Below are 7,500 nucleotides of genomic sequence, written 5' to 3'. Positions count from 1 at the left end.
TCTTCCTCTCCTTCGTCTCCTCTCGTTTAATGCTTCATATTCCCCTTTACCTCGTTTTTTATTCTTATTTGTGCTTCCTCTTTCTTCCTCTCCTTCGTCTCCTCTCGTTTCATGCTTCATATTCCCCTTTACCTCGTTTTTTATTCTTATTTGTGCTTCCTCTTTCTTCCTCTCCTTCGTCTCCTCTCGTTTAATGCTTCATATTCCATTTACCTCGTTTTTTATTCTTATTCGTGCTTCCTCTTTCTTCCTCTCCTTCGTCTCCTCTCGTTTAATGCTTCATATTCTCCTGTACCTCGTCTTTTATTCTTATTTGTACTTCCTCTTTCTTCCTCTCCTTCGTCTCCTCTCGTTTCATGCTTCATATTCCCCTTTACCTCGTTTTTTATTCTTATTTGTGCTTCCTCTTTCTTCCTCTCCTTCGTCTCCTCTCGTTTAATGCTTCATATTCCCTGTACCTCGTCTTTTATTCTTATTTGTGGTTCCCCTTTCTTCCTCTCCTTCGTCTCCTCTCGTTTCATGCTTCATATTCCCCTTTACCTCGTTTTTTATTCTTATTTGTGCTTCCTCTTTCTTCCTCTCCTTCGTCTCCTCTCGTTTAATGCTTCATATTCCATTTACCTCGTTTTTTATTCTTATTCGTGCTTCCTCTTTCTTCCTCTCCTTCGTCTCCTCTCGTTTAATGCTTCATATTCCCCTGTACCTCGTTTTTTATTCTTATTTGTGCTTCCTCTTCCTTCCTCTCCTTCGTCTTCTCTCGTTTAATGCTTCATATTCCCTGTACCTCGTCTTTTATTCTTATTTGTGGTTCCCCTTTCTTCCTCTCCTTCGTCTCCTCTCGTTTCATGCTTCATATTCCCCTTTACCTCGTTTTTTATTCTTATTTGTGCTTCCTCTTTCTTCCTCTCCTTCGTCTCCTCTCGTTTAATGCTTCATATTCCATTTACCTCGTTTTTTATTCTTATTCGTGCTTCCTCTTTCTTCCTCTCCTTCGTCTCCTCTCGTTTAATGCTTCATATTCCCCTGTACCTCGTTTTTTATTCTTATTTGTGCTTCCTCTTCCTTCCTCTCCTTCGTCTCCTCTCGTTTAATGCTTCATATTCCCTGTGCCTCGTTTTTTATTCTTATTTGTGCTTCCTCTTTCTTCCTCTCCTTCGTCTCCTCTTGTTTAATGCTTAATATTCTCCTGTACCTCGTTTTTATTCTTATTTGTGCTCCCTCTTCCTTCCTCTCCTTCGTCTCCTCTCGTTTAATGCTTCCTATTCCCCTTTACCTCGTTTTTTATTCTTATTTGTGCTTCCTCTTTCTTCCTCTCCTTCGTCTCCTCTCGTTTAATGCTTCATATTCCCCTGTATCTCGTCTTTTATTCTTATTTGTGCTTCCTCTTTCTTCTTCTCCTTCGTCTCCTCTCGTTTAATGCTTCATATTCCCCTGTACTTCTATTTTTATTCTTATTTGTGCTTCCTCTTTCTTCCTATCCTTCGTCTCCTCTCGTTTAATGCTTCATATTCCCCCGTACCTCCTTTTTTATTCTTATTTCTGCTTCCTCTTGCTTCCTCCCCTTCGTCTCCTCTCGTTTAATGCTTCATATTCCCCTGTACCTCGTCTTTTATTCTTATTTGTGCTTCCTCTTTCTTCCTCTCCTTCGTCTCCTCTCGTTTAATGCTTCATATTCCCCTGTACCTCGTCTTTTATTCTTATTTGTGCTTCCCCGTTCTTCCTCTCCTTCGTCTCCTCTCGTTTCATGCTTCATATTCCCCTTTACCTCGTTTTTTTATTCTTATTTGTGCTTCCTCTTTCTTCCTCTCCTTCGTTTCCTCTCGTTTAATGCTTCATATTCCCCTGTACCTCGTTTTTTATTCTTATTTGTGCTTCCTCTTTCTTCCTCTCCTTCGTTTCCTCTCGTTTAATGCTTCATATTCCCTGTACCTCGCTTTTTATTCTTATTTCTGCTTCCTCTTTCTTCCTCTACTTCGTCTCCTCTCGTTTAATGCTTCATATTCCCCTTTACCCCGTTTTTTATTCTTATTTGTGCTTCCTCTTTCTTCCTCTCCTTCGTCTCCTCTCGTTTAATGCTTCATATTCCCCTGTACCTTGTCTTTTATTCTTATTTGTGCTTCCTCTTCCTTCCTCTCCTTCGTCTCCTCTCGTTTAATGCTTCATATTCCCCTGTACCTCGTCTTTTATTCTTATTTGTGCCACCTCTTTCTTCCTCTCCTTCGTCTCCTCTCGTTTAATGCTTCATATTCCCCTGTACCTCCTTTTTTATTCTTATTTGTGCTTCCTCTTTCTTCCTCTCCTTCGTCTCCTCTCGTTTAATGCTTCATATTCCCCTGTACCTCGTTTTATATTCTTATTTCTGCTTCCTCTTGCTTCCTCTCCTTCGTCTCCTCTCGTTTAATGCTTCATATTCCCCTGTACCTCCTTTTTTATTCTTATTTGTGCTTCCTCTTTCTTCCTCTCCTTCGTCTCCTCTCGTTTAATGCTTCATATTCCCCTGTACCTCGTTTTATATTCTTATTTCTGCTTCCTCTTGCTTCCTCTCCTTCGTCTCCTCTCGTTTAATGCTTCATATTCCCCTGTACCTCCTTTTTTATTCTTATTTGTGCTTCCTCTTCCTTCCTCTCCTTCGTCTCCTCTCGTTTAATGCTTCATATTCCCTGTATCTCGTTTTTTATTCTTATTTGTGCTTCCTCTTTCTTCCTCTCCTTCGTCTCCTCTCGTTTAATGCTTCATATTCCCCTGTACCTAGTTTTTTATTCTTATTTGTGCTTCCTCTTTCTTCCTCTCCTTCGTCTCCTCTCGTTTAATGCTTCATATTCCCCTGTACCTCCTTTTTTATTCTTATTTGTGCTTCCTCTTTTTTCCTCTCCTTCGTCTCCTCTCGTTTAATGCTTCATATTCCCCTGTACCTCCTTTTTTATTCTTATTTATGCTTCCTCTTCCTTCCTCTCCTTCGTCTCCTCTCCTTATTCCCCTCTGACTGCCTTCCTCCTGCTATGACATGCTATGGAGAGGCATAAAAGGGGAGGAGCAACTCGTGACCCCGCCCCCCCTCCCGCCCCCCCCCCCTCCCGCCCCCTCCTTTTCGCATGCGACAGTGAGAGGAAATGAGGGAGGGTTTGGGAAGAAAGGGAGGAGAAGGAGAATGGTGGAGATAGAGAAAGAAGGAGAAGGAGAAGGTGGAGATAGAGAAGGAGAAAGGTGGAGATAGAGAGAGAAGGAAAAGGTGGGGAGAGAGAAAGAGAAGGAGAGGGTGGAGATAGAGAGAGAAGGAGAAGGTGGGGAGAGAGAAAGAGAAGGAGAAAGGTGGAGAGAGAGAAAGAGAAGGAGAAGGTAGAGAGAGAGAAAGAGAAGGAGAAGATGGAGAGAGAGAGACGGAGAAAGGGGAGGTGCTGGTGGAGGAGGAGGCGGAGAAGGAGATAGAGAAAGAGAAGGAGGAGGAGGAAGAGGAGGTAGAAGAGATAGAGGAGGGGGAGTAGAGAGAGAAAGAGGCAAAGGAAGAGAAGGAGAAAGAGAAAGAGAAGGTAGTGATGTTGATGGAGAAGAAAGAGAAAGAGGTGATGGAAGAGAAGGATAGAAAGAAGGGGAGAAAGAAGAAGAAGAGGAGGAGCTAATGATATCGACGATAACAGTAATAATAATGATAATGAAAACAATAATAACATAAAGGAGATATAAATGACTATGGAAATAGTGATGGAGATAATAATAGATAATAATTACAAGAACAAGAGGAATACAATGATAATTATAATCCTGATCATTGCAAACATAATACTTAGAAAGACTGATAAGAAATGATTCATAAGTGGTCACCATAAATAGATATAATTCTGATAATGATAAGAAATATGGTATTTGATGATAATGTCATGAACATTTATGGTAACATAACGGTAGCAACAACAAGAAAATTAACACCATAAAAGAAGAAGAAAGAAGAAATATATAAAGAAAAAGAACAAGAATGAGAAGACGAAGGAGAGAAAGAAAGAGGAAGCAAAAAAAAATGAAACAAAAATGAAAATAGAAATAAAAAAAAATGAAAAAGAAGAAGAACAAAAAGAAAAAAACAAAAACAAAAATGAAAGAAGAACCAAGAGAAAATAAATAATAATAACAATAACAAACGGGAGAAGAACAGTCAAGGGGGTAGGGAGGGAGGGAGGGGAGGGGGGGGCAAGACCGAGTGCCAATGTCGCAGTGGTTCTTCGCTCGACCATAGGGCCATGACAGTGCCGTGCATGGCGGGGTTCTGCCAACCTCTGTCATGCAGGCTGTCAGGCGAACTTCGCGTCAGGAGGTCTTGTTTGTTTGTTTGTTTGTTTGTAGGGGGTGAGGGGAGGGTGGGGGTGGGGGGAGGGTGTGAGGGGATGATAGGGGTGGGGGTGAGGGGAGGGTGGGGGTGGGGGGAGGGTGTGAGGGGATGACAGGGGTAGGGGTGAGGGGAGGGTGGGGGTGGGGGGAGGGTGTGAGGGGATGATAGGGGTGGGGGTGGGGGTGTTTGTTTGTTAATTTATTTGTTTGTTGGGGGGTTGGGGGCGTTGGGGGTGAGGGGAGGGTGGGGGTGTTTGTATTTGTTTGTTTGTTTGTTTGTTGGGGGTTGGGGTGAGGGGAGGATAGGGGTGGGGGTGGGGGGTGTTTGTTTGTTAATTTATTTGTTCGTTGGGGGTTGGGGGTGAGGGGAAGGTGGGGGTAGGGGTGTTTGTTTGAGTTTTTGCGGGTTGTGGTGTGTGTGTATGGGGGGGAGGGGGGAAGGGGTTTTACGTGTGTGTTTGTGTATGTGTGTGTGTATGTGCGTATGTGTTTGTATTCGTCTATGTGTGTGTGGATTGATGTAAGTAACTGTGTGTGTATTTGTATATCTATGTGTGTGCACGTGTGTCCTGTACCTGTACACATAAACAACTACATACAAGCTTATACATACATATCCACACACACATAAATATCCATGTGCATGTTCGCGTGTGTGCGTGCGCGATGGTGCGTGTATGTGTTTACATGTGGACGTATGAGGGTCTTATGATAGGTGAGAAATTGATTATTGTTCAGCTTTTGGCGTTTTGAACATGTGAACGTCTTGGGGGTGTTCTTGAACTTTTTTCTTTATTTCTTTCCTTATGTTCAATGTTTTCTTTATTATTACTTTTTACTTTTACTGTTACTCATTCTAGAATTATTTTATTTAATTATTTATTTTTTTACTTTTATTATTGCTTATCTTAGAATTATTTTATTTCAGTACTTATTTTTACTTTTATTATTACTTATTCCAGAATTATCTTATTGCATTATTTCTTTTTATTTTTATTATTACTTATTATAGAATTATCTTATTTCATTATTACTGTTTACTGTTATTATTACTTTTTTTTTGAATTATTTTATCTTCTTCCTTATTTTTTGTCTATTTCTTTGAGTACGATAAATCACTATTTTTTGTTCATATTTTTACGATTCTCTATATCTTTTTATCTAATTTCAATATGATCTATTCATCTGTATATCTATGTTCTAATAATCGCAATTATTCTCAGATAAAAAAAAAAACATCTCTTTTTTCATATATCATTTTGTGTATATTCATCATAGATTTGATCTCTTGTATATGCTTGCGTGCAACATAATCATAGTGATATCAAAAAAGATACAATAAGATCATAAACATATTCGTTTAATCTCTCCTTTTTTCTTTTCTCTTCTTTCTTTGCAAAAACTCAAACTCTTTCACTTCCAAAATGAATAACCACAAATGGAGAAAGAGACAGACGATGAGAAATATAGATAAACCAAGATAAGAATAAAACAAACGAATAAATATAGATCGAAAAATAAAAAAATAAACATACCATATAATTTGTCAAAAGTCACAGGACCAACCAAGCTAAGTTGCAAAGACCGTTTTTGAAGCATTGCACATCATGAATTCCTTGCAACATCGACTAATCCCCTTTTGCACAATGCCTTACCAAGCCATGAACTCGGAATGACAATGAATAAATTATTAAAAACATTTTTTCTCTCTCACAAAATACAAGCACAACGTTATTTTTAGCTTTTTAGGTGTTTGTTTGCTTATTTATTTGTTTGTTGGGGGTTGGGGTGAGGGGAAGGTGGGGGTAGGGGTGTTTGTGTAAGTTTTTGGGGGTTGTGGTGTGTGTGTATGGGGGGGAGGGGGGAAGGGGTTTTACGTGTGTGTTTGTGTATGTGTGTGTGTATGTGCGTATGTGTTTGTATTCGTCTATGTGTGTGTGGATTGATGTAAGTAACTGTGTGTGTATTTGTATATCTATGTGTGTGCACGTGTGTCCTGTACCTGTACACATAAACAACTACATACAAGCTTATACATACATATCCACACACACATAAATATCCATGTGTTTGTTCGCGTGTGTGCGTGTGCGATGATGCATGTATGTGTTTACATGTGGACGTATGAGGGTCTTATGATAGGTGAGAAATTGATTATTGTTCAGCTTTTGGCGTTTTGAACATGTGAACGTCTTGGGGGGTGTTCTTGAACTTTCTTCTTTACTTCTTCCCTTATGTTCAATGTTTTCTTTATTATTACTTTTTACCTTTACTATTACTCATTGTAGAATGATCTTATTCAATTATCTATTTTTTTTACTTTTATTATTACTTATTTTAGAATTATTTTATTTCAGTACTTATTTTTACTTTTATTATTACTTATTCCAGAATTATCTTATTGTATTATTTCTTTTTATTTTTATTATTACTTATTTTAGAATTATCTTATTTCATTATTACTTTTTACTATTACTATTACTTTTTTTAGAATTATCTTATTGTCTTCATTACTTTTTTTTCTTTGTCTATTTCTTTGCGTGCGATGAATCACTATTTTTTGTTCACATTTTTACGATTCTCTATATCTTTCTTTATCTAATTTCAATATGATCTATTCATCTGTATATCCATGCTCTAATAATCGCAATTATTCTCAGATAAAAAAAAAACAAACATTATCTCTTATTTTCATATATCATTTTGTGTATATTCATCATAGATTTGATCTCTTGCATACGTGTGCGTGCAACATAATCATAGTGCTATCAAAAAAGATACAATAAGATCATAAACACATTCGTTTAATCTCTTCTTTTTTCTTTTCTTTTCTTTCTTTGCAGAAACTCAAACTCTCTCACTTTCAAAATGAATAACCACAAATGGAGAAAGAGACAGACGATGAGAAATATAGATAAACCAAGATAAGAATAAAACAAACGAAAAATACAAAACAAAATCGAAAAGAAACGTACCATATAATTTGTCAAAAGTCACAGGACCAACCAAGCTCAGTTGCAAAGACCGTTTTTGAAGCATTGCACAACATGAATTCCTTGCAACATCGACCAATCCCATTTTGCACAATGCCTTACCAAGCCATGAACTCGGAATGACAATGAATAAATTATTAAAAAAAATTTTTCTCTCTCACAAAATGCAAGCACGAAGTTATTTTTA

At 38.1% G+C, this 7,500-nt stretch overlaps 1 protein-coding gene across 1 annotated transcript in view; it reads left to right on the top strand.

Annotated features, from left to right (window-relative positions):
- Positions 1–7,500, top strand: part of LOC138867338 (glycine receptor subunit alpha-4-like) — a 61,441-nt gene that overhangs the window by 21,153 nt on the left and 32,788 nt on the right. The gene's annotated exons all lie outside the window — the stretch shown is intronic.

Source organism: Penaeus vannamei, chromosome 29 (assembly GCF_042767895.1).
Source record: "Penaeus vannamei isolate JL-2024 chromosome 29, ASM4276789v1, whole genome shotgun sequence".
Classification (NCBI taxonomy): Eukaryota; Metazoa; Arthropoda; class Malacostraca; order Decapoda; family Penaeidae; genus Penaeus; species Penaeus vannamei.
Note: the sequence above shows the minus strand (reverse complement) of the source record. Positions and strands in the feature narration are given on the sequence as shown.